The 26,143-nt window shown below is 44.9% G+C and overlaps 1 protein-coding gene and 1 long non-coding RNA gene across 2 annotated transcripts in view; both read left to right on the top strand.

The window, feature by feature from the left end:
• The first annotated feature begins 2,335 nt into the window (after positions 1 to 2,335).
• LOC144681521 (ETS domain-containing protein Elk-1-like) overlaps positions 2,336 to 26,143 on the top strand; it is an 89,402-nt gene continuing 65,594 nt past the window's right edge. Inside the window, exon 1 of the mRNA XM_078543165.1 lies at positions 2,336 to 2,439. The gene's annotated coding sequence lies outside the window, so the exon portion shown is untranslated. The remainder of the gene's footprint in view (positions 2,440 to 26,143) is intronic.
• LOC144681299 (uncharacterized) lies at positions 6,902 to 9,698 on the top strand. The gene is made up of 2 exons (XR_013576754.1): positions 6,902 to 8,528; positions 8,566 to 9,698. It is a non-coding gene; the product is annotated as an uncharacterized LOC144681299 (long non-coding RNA).

Below are 26,143 nucleotides of genomic sequence, written 5' to 3'. Positions count from 1 at the left end.
GAGGATAATTTTTTTCTCTCTGAGGATTGTGCGACTTTGGAACTCTCTGCTTCAGAGGGTGGAGGAGGCGGGGTCATTGAATATTTTTAAGGCAGAGGTAGATAGATTCTTGTTGGGTAAGAGAATCAAAGGTTATCGGGGTTAGATGGGAATGTGGAAATTGAAACACAAGAAGATCAGCCATGATCTTATTGAAGAGCAGAGCAGGCTCGAATGGCCGACTCATGTTCCTATTTCTTATGTTATGTTCTAATTCAGGTAGACATCCCTCCCCTGGGTGTCAGCTACCTGGTGGCTTAGTGGGTGATCACCACCTGAGGCGATATTCAGCTCCTTGGCATGGAAAGATGCCCAGTTTCGATTGCTGGGCCTGTGCTGAGCTTCAGCCTTCTGGCCCTAACGTTGAGTTCAACCACTTTTCACCTTACCCACCCCTCCAACTTTCTGCTACCGATAGCAAGGATGGCTGCATTAGAGCCATTCAGAGTGGAAAAGGTGTGGATCTGTGCTTGGAGTGGGGGCTTCTCCATCTGTACATGGCCAATGGGGTGACTATACCGCTGGGGTCCACTTGATTTCCTTCATTCAAGGGCCAAGGCAGAATTCTCCTTTACTCCAGTTTCCAATACTTCCCTCCAGTTCAGCCATTCTGCTGTAACTATTTCACTCCTCTGAATCCAATGTTGAGACTGGTCTCCTTATCTTCATCTTTTACCTTGACCCCACTCCCACCTTCCACTCTTTACCATTTTTAAAATATTTGTTCGCGGGATGTGGGCGTCGCTGGCTGGGCCAGCATTTATTGCCCATCCCTACTTGCCCTTGAGAAGGTGGTGGTGAGCTGCCTTCTTGAACCGCTGCAGTCCATGTGGTACAGGTACACCCACAGTGCTGTTAGGGAGGAAGTCCCAGGGTTTTGACCCAGCAACAGTGAAGGGGTGGCTCTGGTTGGAGTAATTGGATGCAGTGCAGTGTTATGTAATAGAAAAGTAACACTGAAATTGAAAGAAAAAACCTACAAGACCAGCCTTGTTGGATAGGGCAGGAACTTGAGCAACATCAAGATAAAAGGAAGAATGATAGGATATTAATGAGATGTGGAGGCTGAGATGGATGTGTGGAGTAACGAGAAAGGACAAAACCAGGAATCAGCACACCAGAGGGTCAGTGAAGATTGTGGGAGCATCAGAGAAAGTAGCCAAGAAGGGATTGAAGTGATTATGGACATCTGTCCTGGGTGGCGAGGCATATGATGGAGATGGGACTGCCAGGAAGAAGTGGAAAAGGAAGGCCCAAGACCAGGTGGTAAGATGCGGTGGCGAGAGACTTAAACACAATGGGATTGGAAGAGGAATGTGTGACTGACAGGAGGAGATGGGGAAGGGAGGTCAACCAGCATTGTGGTGACCCCAAGTAAAATTGGAGAAACTGAGAGAAGAAGAATAAAAATAGGAGACAGTGAAGGATCGGCAATATAGGTCCAGGTCAGGATGGTGAGTGGCTTAGGAGGTGGCGGTGTTCCCATGGGTCTGCTGCCCTTGTCTTTCTAGATGGTAGAGGTTGCGGGTTTGGAAGGTGCTGTTGAAGGGGGCTTGGTGAGTTCCCGCAGTGCAACTGGTAAAGTATTTCCAGCATTTTCTGTTTTTATTTCAACGAGGGCTAAGTTGGATGTGCTACAGTTGGATTCAGTGCCACCGGGTTAGGGAAGGCAGGAGGAGAGGGGTTGATGAGGGTGTAAATCAGCCAGGGATTCTGTTCCTACTTGCTACCAGGTAACTCCTGTTCCAAAGCGTGGAGATTGGGGAAAGCCAGGACTGGCTCAGCTGTGAAGCCTCTGTGGTTGAATAGCCTGCAGCGCTTACTGTTGAGGCCCATCTTTGGTGAGGTATCAAGTGTGCTGGTGAACTGCACGTCAGCATGACTCAGGCCTTTGGGAGAAGAGGGACAGAGAAATGAATGAAACCATGGTCCCAGCCAAATGTTGTTTTACACTTTTCATGCCAAGCTCAAATTTCAGTGCCTGACACATGACTTTTGTTAAGGACTCAGAGGATAATTCAGAAAGGATTGCTATTGTAAAATTATTTTCTTTAGAAACATATTTGATAGGTTGCGCGGGACAATGGGGGACTTTTTGTGTTTACTGAGCATCGTATTTCTAGAAATGTCTCTTTCTCCGGCCATCGTTCAAAAGCCGGGATGCACAGTTTCACCCTGCCACTTTAAATCACAATCTTCTTTGATTGTGAAATAAGGGAGAGGTGAAAGTGTAAACTGGAGAACAGCAGAGAGAGGGAGAGAGAGAGAGGTCAGTACACACAGCAGCTGTTAGCACAAATTATTCACTTCCTGGATATGGAGAAGATTATCTCTCCCGTTGAACACTGGCCTGATTGTGTGAGTCGCTGTGTTTTCATTCATTGCTGTACTTGAACTCTGGTAAGTTGGTTGCTCATCAAAAAAAAAACATTCTCAAGAAAACTCTGGCGTTTTCTGTAGTTAGTCAACTAGCCATTGTTCCTGTATGATCATGATTGCATAAAATCCTTCTATAGGTTGTGTTTTAAGATGTTTCCTTTAAAGGCTGCACACTTTTAAATTGAGCGTTTCGAGCTGGAGAGACATGTCTGAGCTGAGACAGTGATCTGACTGAACATTTGCTTGTTTAACAAAACTCTCTTTGTGATTTGCTGTGACTTCATACTTCCCTTGCCTGATTATGGCACCGTTTTGCTCATTTTTTAAAGATCATCTTCCTAGGCATTAGTCGACTGGAATGCTTTGGAAGTTCCTTGTCATGTTATTGAGATGCCTCAAAGTGCGTCACACAGTACCTGTTATGTAGGTAAACGCAACAGTTAATCAGCGCCAGCAACATCCCATCAGATGAATGACTGGCTAATGTTTTATTGTAGGGTTGAGGAAGGAAGGTTAGCCAGGGCACTGGAAGAGCTCTTTACCTTCTTGGAATAAAGCCGTGCGATCTTTAATGTACAGACAATAAGATGTAGGAGCAGAAGTAGGCCATTTGGTCCATCGAGTCTGCTCTGTCATTCAATGAGATCACGGCTGATCTGATAATCCTCAACTCCACTTTCCTGCCTTTTCCCCATAACTCTTGATTCCATTACTGATTAAACATCTGTCTATCTCCACCTTCAATATACTTGACAATCCAGCTTCTACAGCCCTCTGCCATAAAGAATACCACAGGTTAACTACCCTCTGAGAGAAGAAATTCCTCCTCATCTCTGTTTTTAATGGGCGCCCCCTCACTCTGAGATTATGCCCTCTGGTCCTAGACCTCCCACAAGGGGAAACAACCTCTCAGCAGCTGCCTGTCAAGCCTTCTAAGAATCTTATATGTTTCAATAAGGTCGCCTTTCCTTCTTCTAAATTCCAATGAATAAAGGCCCAACCTATTCAATCTCTCCTCATAAGAAAATCCCTCCATCCCCGGAATCAACCTAGTGAACCTTCTCTGGACTGCCTCCAATGCCAATATATCTTTCCTTAGATAAGGGGACAAAAACTGTTCACAGTATTCTAGGTGTGGTCTCACTAGTGCCTTGTATAGTTTTAGCAAGACTTCCCTATTTTTATACTCCATTCCCTTTGAAATAAAGGCCAACATTCCATTTTCCTTCCCTATTACCTGTTGAATTTGTATATTAGCTTTTTGGGATTCGTGCACGAGGACTCCCAAATCCCTCTGTGCTGCAGCCTTCTACAGTCTTTTTCCATTTAAATAATATTTAGCTTCTTTTCTTCCTGCCAAAGTGCATAACCTCACATTTTCCCACATTATATTCCATCTGCCACTTTTTTGCCCATTCACTTAACCTATCTATATCCCTCTGTAGACTCCTTGTGTCTTCCTCACCATTTGCCTTCCCATTTATTTTTGTATCATTCGCAAATTTTGTGATAGTACATTCACTTCCCTCATCTAAGTCATTAGAAAGAATTGAGGCCCCAGCACTGATCCCTGTGGCACTCCACTAGTTACAGGTTGCCATCCTGAAAATGCCCCACTTAACCCAACTCCCTGTCTTCTATTAGTTAGCCAATCCTCTGCCCATGCTATTATACTACCCCCAAAACCATGGGCTCTTCTCTTATTAAGTAACCTTACATGCAGCACCTTATCGAACACCTTTTGGAAATCCAAATATATTACATCTACTGGTTCCCCCTTATCTATCCTGCTTGTTACCTCCTCAAAGAATTCTAATAAATTTGTCAGGCATGATTTCCCCTTCATGAAGCCATGCTGACTCTGCTTGATTATATTATATAATTCTAAATGCTTTGCTATTACATCCTTTATAATAGACTAAAATATTTTCCCAGTGACAGATGTTAAGCTAACTGCCCTATAGTTACCTGTTTTTTTGTCTCCCTCCCTTTTTTAATAAGGGTGTTACATAGGCAGTTTTCCAATCCTCTGGGACTTTTCCAGAATCTAAGGATTCTTGAAAGGTTAGTATCAGCGCATCCACTATCTCTGTAGCTACTTCCTTTAATATCCTAGGATGCAACCCATCAGGTCCAGGGGACTTATCGGTCTTTAGCCCCATTAGTTTCCCTCGTACTTCTTCTCTAGTGATAGTTATTGTATTTATTTCCTCACCCTATTTTTTGCCTTGATTATTTAGTATTGGAATGCTATTAGTGTCATCTACCGTGAAGACTGAAGCAAAGTATTTATTCAACTCCTCTGCCATTTCCTGGTTCCCCATTATTATTTCCCCAGCCTCACTCTGTAAGGGGCCAATGTTCACTTTGGTCTCTCTCTTCCTTTTTATATATTTAAAGAAGCTCTTACTGTCTGTTTTTATATTGCTTGCTAGTTTACCCTCAAAGTTTATTTTCTCCCTCTTATTTTTTTTGGTCATCTTTTGTTGGTTTTTAAAACTTGCCCAAATCTCTGGCTTACCACTAATCTTTGCCACATTGTATAGCTGTCCAGGCAGATAGAACCTTGGTTTAATTATTCTCGGGGCAGCACCTCAGACAGTGCAGCCCTCTCTCTCTACTGTACAAAGGAGTATCAACCCAGATTGGTGGCATAAAGTGATACCACGAGTCCTGGGCAGAATGGGGATGATTGGGGTAAATCACCCATCAATCATGCCTGAAGGTTGCACTGTTGTAAGTGACTGGGATTGACTTTAAGCACCTAATTTGCATTTTGTTACCATCCTCCACTTATTGCACTTTGCTGGAGAAATAATCCTACTTTTATTGGGACAGTCTGATGTACTTTAGGTCATGAGTTTGGAGAATCTGTAAATTAAAACCACAAGTTTTGCCCCAACTAATTGGCTGCAAGGTAGTGCTAATATTCACACCCGCCTGGATTATGTGCTTGTCCTTGCTTGGAAAGTAAGATTTGTAGTCGACTTGGTGGACACAAGCATTTCATAGAATTACTTTCATATCCACGATGATGCCAGAGGTGAGAAACTATAGTTATGGAAAGCGATTTTGGTTGAGGGATTGTTTGCATTGAAAAGGATAAGTGAAGATTTACAAGGGACTTTGAAAATTCTGAAAGGTTTTGATAGGCTGGGTAGGGAAATTCTAATTCCCCTCGTTGGGTAATCAGGAACAAGTGTCATCAATTTAAACTTGTTATGAGGAGAGTGAGGAGCAAGATGTTAGAGAAATTTCTTTATATGGATGCTTGTTAGATATTGGATTGCTTATCATCGAATCCTAAAATGAAACAGCACAGACGGAGGCCATTTGGTCCATTGTGCCTCTGCCAGCCCTTTGAAAGAGCTATCCAATTAATTCCACTCACGCTGTTCATTCTCCATAACCCTGCAAATGTTTCCCCTTGGGTTATTTATCCAATTTTGAAAGTTGTTATTGAATCTGTTTCCACCGCCGTTTCAGATAGTGCATTCCAGGTGGTAAGAACTCGCTGCATAAATTGATTTTTCCCCCCCCTCCTCATGTTATCTGTGGCTGCTTTGCTAACTACTTTAAATCTGTGCCCTCTGGTTCCTGACTCTTATTGTTATCAGGAATAGTTGAGGCCAGCATCATTGCTTTGTTAAAGAGAAGGTTGGACAAACATTTTAAGCAGAAGGCAAGTTGATTGGGAGAGAACAAGACAGTGGGATTTATTTTAGGAACATAGCACATAGGAGCAGGAGTAGGCAATTCAGCCCTTTGAGTCTGCTCCGCCATTCAATATGGCTGATCTGGCTGTGCTCTTAGCTCCACTTTCCTGTCTGCCGCCCATAACTCTTGACTCCCTCGTCTATCAAAAATCTACCTAACTCAGCCTTGAATATACTCAATGGCCCAGCAATTCTGGATTGCTCTGACAAATTACTGGCATTGGTATGATGGGTCAAATGGCCTCCTTTTGTGCTTTGAAAGTCAATGGTTCTACGCTTCACCATGTAATGAGCTCACGCTGTCTGCCGTGCTTTCAGGATCAAAGTGAAGATTCGGACACTTCCCCACAAGAAGGATTGGGAAGCTGTAGTGACTGGTGAACGGAAACATTATGGAGGCACTCATAGTGGGTGTCCTGTTGTTGAATGTGGAATCTGTACATAGAATAGAGAAAACTAGAGATGATTTTTCTTTTACTTGATTACAAGAAATTTCCACAAGGAGTAAAATAATAGAATTAATACACTTGCAATTGTGAGACATTTATGGCAGAATACAGATTGGATGAATAGACACTACAGAAATTGCCCCCTCCAATTGAATTTACATGTAGGGTAGACCTATTAGGGATTGGTAGGTCTCCTACTCTTAATCAACATTCGTAAAACCAGCTAGGTTTTTATAGCTCTCACAGTCATTTGACCAGTCTATATGTTGCCAGATTTCAGTACCACAGCCTGCCTCAATCCTTGGGATACTAGTCCAATGTCATAACCACTAGTCTGCTGTACTCATATAGCTGCGCTGTTGTGTGCTTGCTATTTATAAGTACGGTATTACCGGACCAAAAACAGCATTTTGAACCAACACACTCAAAACCTTCATTAACAGTTGGCAAGTTTGTTCAGAGAAGAGAGGTGTGATTTTCTGACTGCCAACTGGGAGTCTTAGCCAGCAGCAGTGCGCATCCAGACACTTAAGACATTAATGCTACAGTACCTCTTTGAAGGAGCCAAAATGTTTTGACATGCTTATGTTTTCATTGTAGTTAAAAGTTGATACACATTTACTATCTTACTGGATCGAGTTGTAAATAATGTATTCTTTTGTGATCTCATCAGGATGAGCTGATTGGAATTATCTCCAAGAAAACTGCTTTTAGATTGAAGCGGACGTAAATGTTACAGAGCTGCCAACTATGACTCAGTTGGGATTTGACTTGCTGTGGCACATGGAGGGTGTGAATTAAGCTCAGTCAGATTTTGCTTATATAATTCATACAAAGACTGTATTCACAAGTACAGTGTTACATTATGTCAATTTAAAAAAAATTTTTAGCGTATATGTTGTGCTTATTAAGACGGGTGTTGTCACCGCTGGGGAGTTGGAAACGTTTTAGGGATGCGCATCAGCACCTAATGTTGCCAGATCATGCATCTCATGAACTGGATGTAGAATAAAGGTTCCCAAGCTCTGTCCCAATAATGTTTCAACCTCAACTTCAAAATAGGATGAAGCCCTTTTATTTCCTGGCTAGCCTCCCACATTTTACTCTTTGTAAACTTGTCAACATTCAAAGCTCTGCTGCCTATGTCCTAACTCGCACCAAGTGCCGTTCATCCTTTGCTCCCTGACCTACATTGGCTTCCTGTGAAGCATCATTTCAATTTTAATTCCCATCTTTATCTTCAAATCCCTCCATGACTTTGCCTCTTTGCATCTCTGTAATTCCCTCAAGCCCCACAATTCACCAAGATATCTGTGCTCTAATTCTGGCCTCTTGAGCATCCCCAAGTTTAATCACTTTACAATTGGTGACCATGCCTTCAGCTGCGTAGGCCCCATAAGCCCTGGAATTCTGCCCCTAAACCTCTCTGTCTCTCTCTACCTCTCTTTCCTTCTTTAAGAGACTCCTTAAAACCTACCTCTTTGACTAAGATTTTGGTGATTGGGCCTAATATCTCCTTATGCAGCTCGGTGTCATATTTCATTTTCTAATGCTCCTGTGGGGAGATGGGAGCATAGCGGTAATGTCACTGGACGGGTAATCTAGAGGCCTGGGCGAATTGCTCTGGGGTCACAGGTTCAAATCCACCATGGCAGCTGGTGGAATTTAAATTCAATTAATAAAAATAAACTGGAATTGAAAGCTAGTGTCAGTAATGGTAACCATGAAAAATATCATTGATTGTTGTAAAAACTCATCTGGTTCACTAATGTGCTTGGTCTGGCCTACATGTGACTCCAGACCCGCAGCAACGTGGTTGACTCTTAACTGCCCTCTGAAATGGCCCCGCAAGCCACTCAGTTTAAGGGCAATTAGGGATGGGCAACAAATCCTGGCTTTGCCAACGACACCCACATCCCACGAGAGAATAATTTTTTTAAAAAAAGTGCCTAGGGGCATAAAGGACTCTATATAGATACAAGTTGTTGTTGTTCTAATGCCAGTGTCTTTATTGTTTTTTTTTTAAGTGAGCGTGTAACTTTAGTCACAACTAATGCAGAATATTGGGAGTGAATGGAAAACCAATCAAAGTAAAGAAAAATAATGGGTCTAGTGTAAGATCGGCTGCCAATTTGCTAACATCTGTTTTACACCACTGCCCATAGCAAATTTTACCCACTTGGATTTTTCCACCTTGAACAAAGGCTTTCCTTATAGAAGTTTATGCTATGCAGAATATCATAGAGAAACCTGGACAACTATTTTATGTTGAACTATTATCTGCAGGATAACTGGACATAAAAAACTGTTAACAGGCAAGTTCAGAATATCCATAAGGAATTTTTTTCCCTTATTCTTTCATGGGATATGGGTATCGCTGGCAAGTCCAGCATTTGTTGCCCACCCCTAATTGCCCTTGAACTGAGTGGCTTACTGGACCATTTCAGAGGGCAAGTTAAGAGTCAAGCACATTGCTGTGGGTCTGGAGTCACATGTAGGCCAGACCAGGTAGGATTGGCAGATTTCCTTCTGTAAAGGGCATTAGTGAATTAGATGGGTTTTTATATGACAATCAATGATAGCTTCATGGTCACTGTTACTAGCTTTCAATTCCAGATTGATTAATTGAATTTAAATTCCATCAGCTGCCATGGTGGGATTTGAACCTGTGACCAGAGCATTAGCCTGGGCCTCTGGATTATTAGTCCAGTGACATTACCACTACATCACCATCTCCCAGTGTGTGTAATGTGCAGTGCCTGGAATGGACTTGGTCAGATAGTGGAGGGAAAAAAAAACCTCTGGAATCATTCAAGAGGCAATGGGGGATGAACCAGATTGGCTGAATAGTCTCCCTTCTTTGCATTTCTTTGGAAGCAGATGTTATATCAATTTACTTTAGGGTTCAGAGACATAGATTTCTGCCCTCTTAAACAAACTTATCAGAAAATTAGCTAAAAGATCTCAAAAGGGAAACTGCTCTCTAGAACCATAAGAAAAGGAGCTGGCCATTTAGCCCCTCAAGCTTCTCTGGCATTTAATCAGATCATGGCTGATCTCTACCTCAACCCCATTCACCACCTTGGCTTCATATTCCTTTATACCCTTACCTAACCCAAAAAAAATCTAACCATCTCAGTCATGAAACCTCCAGTTGTCCCAGCTTCTGGGGAGGGAATTTTAGATTTCTATCACCCTTTGTCTGATAAAAATGCTTCCTGGTTTCCCTCCTAAATGGCTTTTCTTTAATTTTATGGTTATGTTTCTGTTATATTCCTGACAGATCATTCTGTCTTCTTGATGTCCTTCGTTACGTAAATAATTGACATTGTGCAATTTACACTGAGAGTAAACGTACAGTTTAGAAAGTGGACGTATGGATAAGGAATATTATTCATGAAGATGAGCAGCAGCAGTTCCTTTTTAAATTTATTTTTACCTGCAGCCCATTTCCCTAATCGTCTGTCACAGCTTCCTGAGCTGTAAAAAGATTAACTCTTTTAACAGCAAACGCTGAAATATACAGGCAGATCGATCAGGTGAGAAAGAACCTGACTCTGAAACATGAACCCTGTCTGTCCCCTTTCCAGTAGCAGATAGAATTAAAGCATATTTCTAGCATTTTCTGTGATTATTTCCAGCATTGGCTGTTTTTTCAAATCTTTTTAACTTGATCGGCAGTCAGGAGGTTGCCTGCATTCAAAGGCAGTCTTTTTGTACTTTGCAATGACTCATAATGTCAAGCAAATGTCTGTGAAGTAAAAAGAGGGGGATTGGGGTGGTGGGGGAGGGATAATTCACATTGTTCCATTATGAATAGCTGACCTAGGTCTGCTTCATGGGGATATACTGCTTCTAAATTGCACACTGTTACTGTCTACAAAAATGATTGGTACCAATCAGGCATCTCACTTAGAATCTGACCCTCCTTGACACCTGAGTATTAGAGCTGACAAAAATATCTTGCCGGTAAAAGGAATGAACACTCAGAGATTTATGATTTTGGTTTGATGTTGACAAAAGCTCTTTTACTTGATCCCCAGATACCTACCTCCAACTTTGGAAGAGCATCGTTTATTGCATTATTCGCTGACTAGCTGCAACTGGGGCTATGGTGGCACTGTTTTAGCCACATGTGCTAACTTTAGTGGGAAGCACACTATAGTATAAGGGTCTGGCACATATAGGGTTAACGTGGGACTGAGTACAGTACCGCCCACACAGTGATGTCAGGGAACACATGACCCGCACCTAGGAGTCAGTCTAGTTTGAACCCTTTACTCTATATATGTAAATAGTTCTTGTAGTTAATAAATGCATATAGTTAACCGACTTAATACTATGAAGACTTCATTAAGACCTACTGAATGGTATCCAAAACCCTACAACATGGTGGCAGCAAATGGAAAACCCCAAAACCTCGTAAAAAAAATGCAAAGATAAACTAAAATCCTGCAAGATTAAAGAAACATTCAAAAGAAGCAGTCTGACCTGAAGAAATGCTTGGGAAGCAGATGCACAGAGGAAAATCGCCAGGGAAAAGCCCTCTGGCAGCTGAAGGTAGAAATTTAAAATCCCTCACTGCACCAGAGGATTCTATAGGATCGCTTGGTTGTGCAGTTTCAATTCCCAGAGTGCAGAGTCAGCAAACCTAGCAGGGGTGAGCTAAAACTTTTAAATTCCAGGTTAAAGCGAAACCTGAAATTTAAAAAAAAATAGCTCAGTGGTCAGGAATTGCCGTTTAAAAACTCCGTTGGAAAAACTGGATTCCCAAGTCGGCACCTGAACACGTGGCATTCGGGCTGAGTCTCAGAAGGAAAAAAAAATTAGTTTGGAAAAATCGCGACTAAAGAATCAGCTTTAAGGACGAGCAAAGGTCAGGATTCAATGCTTTCACAACCCTAAAGCATGACGCTGAAATGGAGTAGTCTGCAGTTAGTTGGTCCAAGCAGCCATTGTTTAAAACTTTTTCAACACTGAGCATGAGCGCCATTGCAGTGGGAGCCTGCCAAAACTGGCAAGCTCGAGTAGTCCCTTTGTCTTCAAATGAACGATGGCGCCATCTTGAATTTCAGCAGCTTCTTAAAGCTGAGCCTACACTTTAATATTTTTTAACCATGGACAGGAAATCCACTCTTCCAGATCAGTTTGGATTATCCAAGGCCCAGATCAATCACATAAATAGAGACTTTGGAAAAAAAGATTCCTTAAGGTACACAATTGCTCCAGGTCTGGATAAAAAGACAGAAGCTGAACAAGTTAACACAATGCTTTAGTTGGTAGACCCAATAGTGGACAAGGAATCAACGAACCATCTGTCAAATTTGAAAAAGTACTAAAATCATTCGATGCTTATTTTAACCTAAGAAGTAACAAAATCCCTGAAAGAGCTAAATTTTATAAGCATGTCCAGCAGCCAGAAGAACCTGTTGACTCCTTCATTAATGAGTTGTATACGATGGCCGAAGGCTGCGAATACAGAGACCCTAAAATCTGAACTTACCAAGGATAGAATAGTTGTAGGAGTAGCAGACAAAGCACTCTCAGACATACTGCAAGCGAAAGAAGATCCAACCCTTGAAAAAGCTATGCAGATAGTTAGGCAGTCTGAACTCTGTGTGCAGCCCAGATCCATTTTAGAACCATAGAAAAGTTACAGTGCAGAAAGAGGCCATTCAGCCCATCATGTCTGCTCCGGCCAAAAAAAGAGGAAAAAAGACATTTTAAGAGGAGAAAGTAAACTGTGGTACAAAGGAAACCCCACAGTCCAGCTAGTTAAACAGCAAAGAAACAGGGACACTCCAGGCCAAGGGAAGCAATACCCTAACAGACCAGTAGAGCGACCATTGCCAGCGGTGTGGAGCAAAGCGCCCCCACAGGCGAGATCGATGTCCTACAATTTCAGCCAATGCTTTCAATGTAGCAGAATTGGACACTTCGGCAAAATGTGCAAGGCCAAAACATCTAAACACATAGAAGACCAACAGATAATTCATGAGGGCGAGACTGCACACCAAGCGGACACGCAGCCATGCTTCTTGGGGAAGGTCAAAGATCCTGGATTTTCATTTTGGAATATGGACATTTAGGTTAATGGTCACCTCACAAACTTTAAATTGGACACGGAGCCAGTGTTACGGTCCTACTGGACAAAGAACTGTGGCTGAGAGACTTCTGGCTTCGAACAACAGCCACACCAATCTATGGGCCCGGAGGAATCCAACTTTCTGTCAGAGACATGATTCTGGAACCACTAAGATATGGCGGCAAACTAATCTTCGAGCTGATGCACATCATCCGTAACTAGCCTTTTTCTATCTTGAGCAGAGATGCCTGTGTAGTCCTGAATCTCCTTAAAATGGCAGAAGATGTCAAGACAGCGCCCATTGTAAATTATACAGAACTGCAAGTTCCCGAGAACTCAAAGAAGAAGGAATATCCTGACTGGGACTTCAGCTCTGAACCGTCTTCTCTCTTTTCAGAGCAGGTTTGTCCATTTTCATTATAGGTGCCGGAAAGCCCTCACTGGTCAGACCTTGCCAACTGCTCAGATGGTTACCATGACGCCTCCAATGGAGGATAGACAAGAGCAACCATCAGCCAGAAGAGTGTCAACCTCCGGCTCCGACGACTGTTGATGAGGTCAACAGTGTGACCACAGAGCAAACGCTGCAACTCCCAGCCAGCATGACAGGGCCACAGACGATGCTGAAACTAAGTATCAGCCGTCCATTGCTGACAGCACACCACCTAGCCAAAGGCAAAGATGAGCTTAGTAAAAAAAACTACATCCTCAGAACAGGATTGGCTATCTTCCATCACAGACGATATCGCGATGACCCACGCGACGAAAGAAGAGGAGAAAATGGCACGAAGACAAGCACAACGTTCACTTAACCAGCAAGAAACGGGATGGAACGTTCACTTAACCAGCAAGAAACGGGATGGAACGTTCACTTAACCAGCAAGAAACGGGATGGATCAACAACCACCGATCACCAAAACTGCCAAATCGCCAAAGAGCGGTTCAATCCCAAGGAATGGAAAAAGATGATAAAAGGATACCCAGGTGCCAAGACAACCTCCAAATCAACAGAGTTTACCTGCAACGACAGAGTCTACCACTCCTGCAAACAAGATATGGAAGGGTTATAAACCTTCAGACCGCCTGAACCTATGAACTCTGAAACTTAAAGGGAGGTAAAGGGGTAGTAATAACAATGCAAATACATGGGGTAAACTAGAATAACTTGAAATACATTGGATAAAGACTTAGGGGTGGTGTAGTATAAGGGTCTGGCACATACAGGGTTAACGTGGGACAGAGTACAGTACCGCCCACACAGTGATGTCAGAGAACACATGACCCCCCCACCTAGGAGTCAGTCTAGTATTGGACAGGGCCATGTGCTTGAACCCTTTACTGTATTTTGTACATAGTTCTTGTAGTGAATAAATGCAGTTAACCTACTTAAGACTACGAAGACTTCATTAAGACCTACCGAATAGTATCCAGCACCCTATAATACACACCTTATATAAACTCACACAATACAGGTACATGTACCCCACATGCATTTACTGACAAACATCTACCACTTTCAGCACAAAACTCTACAGACTTTCTCTTTCACCAAAATTTGGAATTCTTTCATGAATTAGTCAGAACCAGCACATTTTAATGCAGCCTTTAGTTTCTCGACTAGTTGTGGTTTAACTTCAGCAGAGAGATTCTCAAGAATGCTTACTCACTTAACCAAGCTGAGGCAAATGTGGAATAAGCATTTTAAACATTTTCAACTTTCAATCACCCACCGCCTAATTTATGTGTTTCCGACATTACAATAGTGACTACTCTTCAAAAGTATTTCAAAAGCTCTTTGGGACATTCTGACGTTGCGAAAGACACTACATACATGCAACTTCTCCCTTCCTATTGTTCGCAGAACAACTTTCTAAACAGCTCTCGCAGTGATTATCATTCGGGGAAACTTGAGAAAGTCACACAGCTTCTCAGTGGTGATAGAGAGGGGGGGGGCTGGTGACATTACATAAAGAAAGAACTTGTAATGCCTTTCACAAACTCAGGATACCCAAAGCGCTTTGCAGCCAATGGAGTATTTTTTGAAGTGCATTCACTGTGGCAAACAGCAGCCAATAGGTGCACAGCAAGCCCCCACAAGCAGCAGTGAGACAACGGACAGGAGAAAGTGTTTTGGTGATGTTGGTTAAGGGATGAATATTGACTGGACTAGATTAAGTGCTCAAGTCTCTGAATGGGATTTTAAGCACACAGCTTTTTGACTCTGAGGCGGGCCTCCTACCACTGGACCGGGGCTGACAGTAAGGCACTAAAAATGGCTGGGATGGGAAAAGAGAAAGTTGTAACTCTGAAATTGGGGAACGTTATTTTTAAGATGGGGGTTAAGAAGCATTATTAGATCAGTGTACGCTTCATTTGTCAGTGCTTCCTGTTGATCATCGATGACCAAAATGTAAAGTTATTCCAATTATTAAGGTTAACAGTCCCTAATGCCAGACACAATAAATAATAAAAAAAAAACACAATTGTTAGAAAGACCAAAAAGTGAAAGATTTAAAAAAGGAGTCTATCAGGGCAGTCACACAGCTTTTTGTTTCCGATGCACGTTTAGCAGTGAAGACATTAAAAATAAATTTGTATTGTGCCTACATTCCAGGGATAACTAATGCATTAAACTAGCTGTCGCAAGAGGCAATCAACCGCACGTTTAATCTTTAATCTAACATGTTGTAGCCAACTCAAGTGCATCCCAAAACACAACAGTAGTATTTTGTTTTGTTTGCTTTCCTTACACTGTAAAATGCAAACGTCCATTTTAAAGTTTGTTTTTAATTTAAAGGTGCAGCACGCTTATTGAGTGAGGCACTTTGTTGTAATATTCCACACCCCCACTCCATCCCCACCATTTCTGCCCTCCTGTCCTGAATACTTTGGGGGAGGATCTTAACTTTGTGAGATAGGGTAACAGGGGGGATAGTGGGTCAGCAGTCCGCTTTACATCTCTCCCACTTCTTATTTCCATTGAAGTTGCTTGGGTTATGACCTATTGTACACAATCGCACAAAGTCAAGATCTAACCCATTGACTTTGGTGTCTGGATCCTCTTACTCCATCAACAAATGACCATTCTTCATGCTGCTGCCATGACAGTGAGTGCTTCGAAGCCGTGAGACAATGAGGGGCATCACAACTGAGTCCAACCCGACGACTGGCATTGGCACATGCACCTTTGTGGCAGGGATCAGTGAATAGTGATCAAGTAATTCGCCATTTCCCCACCTCCCACCAGTCCAGATGCACCCAGGACAATTGATAGTTGGTTCTCCACATGAGTTCCAGTCCTAGCCATGGTGATAACACTCACAAATCACAAAGTATTTACATGATCCAGTAGAAGATGAGAGGCTATTTTATTTTCCGTGTAGTAAAAGGAACTTATTTATAAACAAGTAATCATCAAATCAGTCATTTTAAAATCAAATTTTAAAAGCTAACTCTTTGGCCAAGCTTTTAGTCCTTTACCTTATGTAACTTGTGTCAAATTTTGTTTTATAGTGTCCCTGTGAAGCACAATGGGATGTTCTAATATATTAAAGGCACAGTGTAAATGCAAGTTGCTGTTGTATGTTTGGTTCAGTGAGCTTAGAGATACCTGGTGTCACCAAATCATGGAAACCAGTTATTAAACAACAGATTTTCTTCAAGGCAGGTGCAATGTTATATTTTGTGGTTGCTCACATAAAGTAAATGTCAGGAAAGTCCAGAGCTGATTGTTATTCTCTGTTACTTGTCGCTCGCCCTGTTTTTCTCTATATTATTCTGACTCTGTGTTTGATCTCGCTGTGGTTTCTCACTCACATCGTCTGTATTCCACTCACCTCTGTTTTTCCTCTTTCCTCTATCTCTCTCCACCTTGCTCTAAAAGACAAACACGCTTAGAATTTCCACAGTGCTTCTTCAAATTGCCCAGCGTCACTTTGGTGGAAGATTGGCGGAAATCCTGGACATTAGTTGCCGTTTACACCCGTTAGTCTAGGGCACGTTTTGGTCTTTCGGTTGCCCAGTCCATTCCGGCAGCAAAGAGGTACCCTTCCCTTCCACCCCCTCGTCACTTTGAGGCTCCGGTTTCATTTAAACTCAGCAGGCAACGTGCAAGGAGTGCTAAACTGGAGTTGAACGCAGTTCACAAGATCAAAGCCTGAAGATTTGACTGGGGCAGCCACCAGTAAGGTGAACAGATGTTACCATGCTGCCAATTGCTGTAGATATATTTACACTGAAAATTTTTCTCTGCTCTTCCACGTTCTCTTTCCTTTCCCCCTTTGATATGCTTGGGTAAAGTTCTTCTGGTATCTGTAACCCTAACTGTGCTCAAGTGCCTACCCTATACAGCGCTGAAGCTGTCCAGCTCTACTTGAAGTGTGTCAGCATTGACTGGAAAGAGCTTGCTACCAATTGTTCAAAATGGTGACAACTTGTCCATCAAGCTACATCATGCTTCAAGGCACAAGGCCTTAATGATGAGGCAGAGCGGCGGCAGAGAAGGAAGGAAAAGGAAGCAAATCCTGCACTCCGGATCCCACTACCTCATGGGATGCCCTACCCCACGCGCCCAAAGATCTGTGGGGCCAAAAATTGGCCTGCTCAGTCACATGAAGACGCAAAGCAGAAACTTGAGTTTGACCTTGAGCAATTCGTCATCCTCGAATTGAGGGACAACCGATGACTCTTTGGAGTGAATGGCAGGAGGTTCTCCTATCGTAGGGTATATCACACAGAGATCTCTGATCCTGTGCTCAAATGCACAGTCAGAGTGATAGGATTAAGCAGAGTCTTAAAGGAGCAGAGAGAGGCGGGGCAGTTTGGAATTCCAGCACTTATGGCCCAGACAACTGAAGGCACGGCCGCCAATCGTGGGGCAAAAGAAGTGGGGAATGCACAAGAGGCGAGAGCTGGAGGAATGTAGAGTTCTTGGAGATTTTGTCTGATTGAGCTCCTGTGAAGTGCCTTAGGATATTTTACAATGTTAAAGATGCTGTATAAATGCATGTTGTTAGCTGTCAGGTTCTAGGAGGTCACAGAGATAAAGAGACCCACTGTCTCCTTCTTTGATTTGGTGTCAATTTTTGTCTGATAAGACCTCTGTGAAACACCTTGGGTCATTTCTCTACACCAAAGGCACTGTATAAATGCAAGTTGCTCTTGTTTGTTTGTTGTTGTCTGCTCCCAATGGTCTGTACATTCCATACTTTTCACCTGAGGGATCACTGGCCTGAAAAGGGATTCTTTGCTCATGTCTCGCCTTGTTAGCTGGGGGAGTTGGGGACAATTGTCACACCTTTAGCAAACTCAACAAAAGCCCAGGAATTGAGCGTGGGGGTCTTCTGGTCTGTTTGGCTTAATGTTCCACTGGCTGATGCCCCTACTCGCTAGACCTGTGAAGGAAGTCTTTTATCAATGTATTTTATTTGCATTCATTTATAGGTTCCCTTGTAATTATAATCGTCGGACTTTCCAGCACAGAAGGGGATCTTGTAGCTCATGATATCTGTGCTGGCTCTTTGCTAGAACAAGAATCCTAATTTCTTGTTCTATCTCGATGAAGTAAAGACTTGCTTTTATATAGAACCTGTTACAATATCAGGATGTCCTAAAGTGCTTTACCTGCAAGGGAGTACTTTTTTTATGACGTGTAGTCGCTGTTGTAATGTAGGAAATGCAGCAGCCATTTTGTGCACAGCAAGATCCCACAAACAGCAACGTGACAATAATTAGATAATCTGTTTCTTTTGATGTTGGTTAAGGGACAAACATTGGCTAGGACACTGGGGATAACTCCTCTGCTCTTCAAACTAGTGCCAAGGGATCTTTTACGTCCACCTGAGTGGGCAGATGTGGCACCGGTTTTAACACCTCAGCTAAAAAGGCAGCACCTCTGGCAATGCAGCATTCTCTTAGTGCTGCACTTGGGTTATCAACTTCGACTTTGTAATGAAATCTCTTGGAGTGGGACAGTTGAGATTGCTGCCAGCTGAGCCATAGGTGACTTGTCATCTTCTCGCCTTCTATTTGCATTACTTAAGAATAGTTATTGAGTTCTCTCTAAAGGGCACAACAGCCTTTACTTTAACAGCTCCTAATGATGAAGACCTCCCATGCCCTTGCACAAAAGGCCAAAGTACATAGGATTACAAAGGTTATAAGGCACAGAAACAGCCACTCGGTCCAACCATAACAGTCCATAACAGTGCTCATATACTACTCAAGCCTCTTCCCATCTTTCCTCATCTAAATCCATCATTGTAACCTTCTATTCCCTTCTCCTAGTGTTTGTCCAGTTTCCCCTTAAATGCATCTGTACTATTTGCTTCAGCCACCCCCTGTAGTAGCGAATTCCACATTCTTACAACTCATTGGGTAAAGAACTTACTTCTGACTTCCCGATTGGTTTTCTCGGTGACTATTTTATATTGATGTCCTCTAGTTATGCTCTTCCCCACAAGAGGAAACATTGTCTCTGTATCCGTTCGATCAAACCCTTTCATCATTCTAAATACCTCTATTAGTTCACCCCTCAGGCCAGAATTTTCCAGCCCTGTTGGCGTCGGGCCTCATGGTGGGCGGGTGGTGGGAGGGGCGGGGAGCAATACGATGAGAAGGTCAAAAATTGTTTTATGCCTATCGTGAAACCAGTTTGTGCTCATCCGCTCAACGTGCCAATGGTGGCTGCGTTTCCCCTCAGCGCACTTCGCGAATGTCATTTTAATACCTTTGCATCTGGTTATAAGCCCTGCTCACCGGGATCAGCACCCCCCACACCCCCCCACGTCAAATTTACCACCCACGTCGGCGTGACTTCAGAACGGCGTGCTTCACGGCTACCTTTAAAAGACATGCACTTTGCGACCTGAACTTCGAGGGGAACCCGGAGGCGAGTGCACACAAGCTTGCACAGTGCTCGTGAGCGTTGCCTGTAGAACATTAGCGGCGTCGTGCGTTCGTTAGGGCACAGGCAAGTTGCTTTTTCCCAGCTGGCTTTCAGTGCAGTGCTGGGAGAAGGGCTCCAGTGCGGGTCAGGCTTGGGGGGTGGGGAGGACGTTGGTGGGAGGCAGGGCAGCACAGATTGAAGGACATACTCAAGCACATGTCAGGGGTGTGGGGCGAGGGGTTGGCGGGGAAAGAGAAGCAGTCACACACTTGGAAAAGCTTTTGCCAAAGGTGAGAATCCTTCCGCAGCGGAGACCGTTCTGCTGCAGCTTCATTGACATGCCTGGAGTCAGGCCTTTGAAGTTTTTCTGCCCACTCAAGCAACGCAAAAGCATGAAAATGCCCCAAATGTTCCAGAGCGTCTCACCCCCCGGGCGCAGACTGCAAATTAATGTGCGTTTCAGGGAGCAGCAGAGCATTGGCCAACTGGGCAAGTTGTACAATCCCTTTGTGAAAGGTGGCCATGGCGCAGTCACTGCTGGAGGCGCTCAGAGCCCCTTGCAAACATAAGAAATAGGAACAGAAGTGGACTATTCAGCCCCTTGAGCTTGTTCTGCCATTCAATAAGGTCACGGCTGATCTGTTTGTATTTTGAATTCCACATTCCCATCTAACCCCAATAACCTTTTATTTCCTTGCCTAACAAGAATCTATCTACCTCTGCCTTAAAAACATTCAATGACCCCCGCCTCCACCACCTTCTGAGGCAGAGTTCCAAAGTCACACAACCCTCTGAGAGAAAAAAGTTCTCCTCATCTCTGTCCTAAAAGGGCGACCCCTAATTTTAAAACAGTGCCCCCTAGTTCTGGACTCACCCACAAGAGGAAACATCCTTTCCACGTCCACCTTGTCAATACTATTCAGGATCTTGTATACTTCAATCAAATCACCCCTCACTCTTCTAAACTCCATTGGAAATAAGCCCAGCCTGTCCAACCTATCCTCATAAGACAACCCACTCATTCCCGGTATCAATCTATTAAACCTCCTTTGAACCACCTCCAATGCACTTACATCCTTCCTTAAATAAGGAGACCAAAACTGCACACAGTATTCGAGGTGCGGTCTCACCAATGCCCTGTATAACTGAAGCATAACATCCTTACTTTTATGTTGAATTCCTCTGGTAATAAAGAATAGCATTCAATTAACCTTATTAATTACTTGCTGTACCTGTAACGTCTTTATTAAGGTTTGGACCAGTCTCCCCCATGGTTCAAGCTTATAGTGCAGCCTTGCAGTGCGGGTTAGGAGAATGCCTGCACCTGAGCTGAGAGCACAGCATCCAGTCCAGTGGCTGAAGCTGCCACCAATTGGTCAAGTGGAGTGGGGCAGAGGTGGGTGGGGTTTCAGACAACCAATGAGCGCACTGCACACTGGCCATCCAAGTGGTGGCCAGCACTCCCCTGCATGCGCGAAGGGGCCTTCAAACTTAACCAAGAGAGGTTCTTAGCATACAAATGCTAACCCACACATTTGATCCTGCAGGAGGAGAACATCAGGATCATGGAGCCTGGTGATTTAGCGGTCGGCCTCATTGTTTACAGGGAGCAAAGAAGAAGAAGAGAGTGGCGGAGCCACCTGGCTTGGCAAAGGGGGGTGCATCTCCCTCAAGATGAAGGGGCAACAGGGCCTGTTACACACACAACTTAAGATCCACAGCAAGCTGTCACTCGTAGGTGCCTTGCTAGACCCAGGGCCGAGAGATGACGCCTGTCTTTCCTGCAGATGACCGAGAACCAGTGTCGCCGAAGACTGTGCATGTCTAGGGAACTGGTTGGTCACGTTTGCCACCAGTTGCAGGATTTGGCACAATGGGTACATGGAGGGTATCCGATGCAGGTGGCTGTGAAAGAGACCGCGGTGATCAGTTTTTACGCCAGTGGCTCCTTCCAGGGCTCCACAGGTGACCTGTGTGCATCTCACAAGACTCCACACACAAATGCATCCAGAAGGTCATGGACACCATCTTCACGAAGGCACTGAACCTTGTGCATTTTGCTCAGGATCAGGAAAGCCAGGAAACAAGAGCACTGGGATTTGTGCAGGTCTCAGGTTTCCCAAAGGTGCAGGGTGCCATTGGCTGCACTCACATGGCACTTAGATCTCCGTGGCAACAAGCAGTCTACTACGTCAACCACAAGGGCTTCCACTCGCTGAATGTTCAGCTGGTGTGCGACCACCACAAACACATCCTACAGGTCTGTGCATGATTCCCAGGGAGTGTTCATGACTCCTACATCCTTAGCTGGTTTCAGATCCCTGACATCTTCCAGGGTCCACAGAGGCTGCAAGGTTGGCTCCTCAGGGACAAGGGCTGCCCGCAGAGGACGTGGCTGATGCCGCCCGTGTGGTGGCCTCAGACTGCAGCCGAGCAACGGTATAATGAGGCTCATGCCGCGACCTGGACTTTGGTGGAGCAAATGACAGACATTTTGAAAATGAGATTCTGGTGCCTCAACAGGTCTGGCGGAGCCACTGAAATACAGTCCCCATAGAGTGGCGTGCATCATCGTCGCTTGCTGCACGCTCCACAACCTGGCACTTCAACGGCTGGGGGGGGGACCTGGCCGAGGAAGAGATGGAGGAGCTGCACGTGTCCTCTGATGAAGAGGACGTCGAAGGGGATGATGATGATGAGGTCCTCGAAGGCGATGATGCCGGCAATGAGGATATTGCACTGGCCAGACGAGGCAGGCGCGTTCGGGAGGCCCTCATAGCCGCAAGATTCGTGGAGGATGATGACGAGATGCGGTGAGGGCAGTCCTGACATCCTCACCTTGCATCTGTGAACATTTGACTCCTGTGTGGCTGCTGGCAGCGCACATACCCTCAGTGCTCAGGCTCATGCCATGGAGACGCAGTGGAGGCCATATTAGTCACTCAATTCCAGGAGGATGATGACGACATGCAGTGAGGACACTCCATAGATCTTCACACAGCCTCTGTGAATGTCTGACCCCTGTCTGGCTGAGGGCAGCTCGCTTGCGCCTGTGATCAGGGTCATATCATGGAGATGCGGCCATGAAACTTTAAATGCACCTGGTCCTTTATCTGCCTTCAGCACCTGAGCCCTTCAGGAGCACAGCATCACTGGTCACAGATGTTGAAGAGATGGGGGCCAGCCCCGCCTTAAAGGTGCTGAGAGCATACAGAGAGAATGATGGAACTCTGTGACGCCTGCCCATTGCATTCTGGCAGCAATGACAAGCACCATCGAGGGGCAGGCATCAGTAATGTTTCCAGTGAGTGTGAAGCTGGACCATAACTTTGGTCTGGACGTTACACACTGCACAGGGAAGATGCCCCAGACTGGGACACCTGTCTTGTGCAGGAGCCAAGGTTTCACATCTGAGTGACACAAACACTGCTCATTATAACAAGGAGCCATAGGCAACAAGACATTCTTGGGAGTTTATTTACAATAGTGAACATTAAGAACAAGTGATTAACACGATTGCCCAGGCTGTGGAACTACATCTTCTTAACCTGCCTAACTCCGCCTCTCCATCTTGGTGCTCCCGCGACATCCACAGTGGAGGTGGAGGCAGCCTGCTGACTGCTACACCCTGTCTGTGATGACCTCTGGGGGGCCCAGGCCTGTTTTCGGGGTCCTGCTGTGTGGCAGTGGCACCGTCCTTGGCCTTTGGAACTGGAGCTGCTGGGGTCACAGGAGGAGGTAATTCAGATTGGCCAGAGTCACCTGGATGCATGGCCCCAGGGTGTGCAGCTGCTGATCCTCCTTCCTATGGGTGCCTGAAGGCCCCTGGCTGACTCCTTGAAGAGGAGGGGAAGCTGGAGTGAGATCGAGCTGCCCTGCACTCCTCTTGTGTTGACACTATTGGAGGTCAACTATGATGTTAGCAATGGAGTTCAGCCCGCATAGCAGTGTAGGACCGATGTCCTGGGCCAAGGTCCCCATGGCAGCTGCCATCCTACCAGTGTTGACCTCGGTGCGTTGGCATGTCGGCGCTATCACCTCAGCCTGAAGATGGATGGACTCCTCCATCGTACCTTGCAATCTGAGGAGTGCAGTGGACATCCCTTCCTGATGTTCCTGAGCTTGCCTTTGCAGTTCCAGCAACTGACGTATGACCGGGTCACCCAGGGGCTCGTCATCAGTTTCAGGCTCAGCAGATTTCTGGCCTCCAGCAGTCCTCCAAGTGCTGGAAACCTGGGAAGACCTGCCTCTTCCTGTTGTGGATCAGACAGGGCGATGTTCTCACCAGATTGTGATCCCGTGGCTACTCTAGAACTAGGTCCCACCGAAGTGTGCATCTCTGCGCTGGTGAATGGTGTGGATGAGCGCTGTGAAGGGTCTTCAATGAGGGTGTCATTAGATTCTTCTTCTAAGGTGTCTTCGGGGTTTCAGTCGAGGATCTGACTTGTGAACCCCCTCGGACGCATCCCAGCCGTACCTGCGAAAGCAAGGAGAGATAATTAGTGCATGGCAGGGGACTGCGGAACAGGGGAACTGATTGTCTGATGGATGTTGCACTGCTGGATCCTCACTTGGTAGAGCACCACCGACCTCACTGTCAGCACAGGACCGGTCCAGATCCTCGCCGGCCAGCTGGATGGCTCTATTTTCAAAATCTGTGAGGACCTTGATGTCAGGCATTCCTTCACCAGTCTGCAACCCCTGACTTTTGTTGTGTGCCAGCTTGTCTTGCATGAAGACAGATGGAGAGAGCATAAGCAGGACTCCTGCCAGGCCAGATGAGAAGGATGCCTGGCATGTGTGGGTGATGAGTGGTGCCATGGATGGGATGAGAACATGATCCACAGGGCAGATGAAGGTGTGTGTGAGAGAGTGAATGGTGATGTCCCTTGAACTGGCAGTGAGTGAGATCCCTGTGGATGTGTGATGGGTTTGTGAGTGTGTGAGTTGACGGTGATGAGAAGAGTGACTTACCCTGGCAGAACACAGGAGATTATTCATCCCCTTTTGGCACTGGGTGGCTGTCTGTCCTCTTTTTCAGGGTGTTGGCACTGACCATCCCTGCCACCGCCTCCCATACTGGATTGGTTGACCATGCTTGCTGGTCTTCACCCAGGGCGGGGATACAGGACCTCATGGTGGGTCTCCACTGCGTCCAGTAGGCCCCCGAGGGTGGCATCGATAAATTTGGGGGCAGCGTGTTTCCTCCCTTTGGCAGCCATGACTTTGCAGCAGCTTCTGATCCCTTAGAGGGAGCTAGCTCTGTGCAGGGGCGCCCTTTATATATGACACCTGGATTACTGAAGGCCTGAGGTGATGGTGGGGCGGGCAAATCAGAGGCTGCCCTGCTAGTGATCCGGCGTGTTTTCTGGGAATGCGTTATTAATGAGGCGGGATGCGCTGGGAATGGGACAATATGGCATGAAAACCCATCATTGCAGCCAACGGGTAAAACATCCTTTTTCCCCACTCACTACCGTACCTTATGCAAATCTGGGACAATTCCATCCTCTATCTCCTTTTTTAAGAGAGGAGAGATCCAGCCTATCAATCCTTTCCTGATCTGTTTATCCATGCGTTTCTGGCATTATCCTTCTCTGCACCCTCTCCAGTGCCTCTCTATCCTTGGCGACCAGAACTGCATGCAGTGTTCTAAGTGTGGTCTAACCAAGATTTGATACAGGTTTTGTATAACTTCCCTACTTTTCAATCCTATCTCTCTAGAAATAAAGCCTAGGGCTTCATTAGCATTTTTAAAATGGCATTGCTAATCTGTGTCACAACATTTATTTATGAATGCATTTGTACTCTGAGATCCCTTTGTTCCTCTAACCCCGCCTAGACTTGAACCTTCCAAGTAATAATGTACTACCTCACAGTTATCTGTGTTCAATTTCATTTGCCAATTAGTTGCCCATTTCGCAAATTTATTCATGTCTTCCTGCAATTTCTTGCAGTCTTCCCCAGTATTGACTACTTTATCTTGTTGGCTGACACTTTGACCTTTGTGTCAAGGAGTGCTTGGCAATTGATGTTGTTTTGTGAATTAGAAAAAAACGACAGAAGAAGTAAAAACGGGAATAAAAATGAAAAATATTGTAAATATCCAGCAGGTAGGGACAGGTTAATGTTTGAGGTGTAGCTTCTGTCAGAACCATTCATAATTTCCCCCAAAGTGGTTTGCTACAGGTGACAGGTTAAATGGCTTTGATATCACCTTGTCAGCTATGCTTGTATGGCTGTCTACTGAAATCCCTCTCTGGCTGTCATAACAGATGAAGGAGGTCCTGTGGTGCGGTGGGTAGTGTCCTTGCCTCTTGAAACTTGATAGTCACAGAAGGTGTGTAGATAATGTGGCCAAACAGGCTGATTATCAGCCTGTAAATCCTTCCAATATGACTGGAAACCAGGGAAGAGTCACCTGGTTAGCTATGGCTTGATGTTATAGCTTCTGGCAACAGTCTAATGAGCTATTCCAAGAAAAACTAGCCATGGGAAAACCTGTAAGCTATAGTGGAGACTTGAGTTGTTTAAAGTGAATGAATTAATGTTTAAACAAAAATGCAGCATGCATTACCATGCCTTTGTA

The sequence above is a fragment of the Cetorhinus maximus genome, chromosome 6 (assembly GCF_964194155.1).
Source record: "Cetorhinus maximus chromosome 6, sCetMax3.hap1.1, whole genome shotgun sequence".
NCBI lineage: Eukaryota > Metazoa > Chordata > Chondrichthyes > Lamniformes > Cetorhinidae > Cetorhinus > Cetorhinus maximus.
Note: the sequence above shows the minus strand (reverse complement) of the source record. Positions and strands in the feature narration are given on the sequence as shown.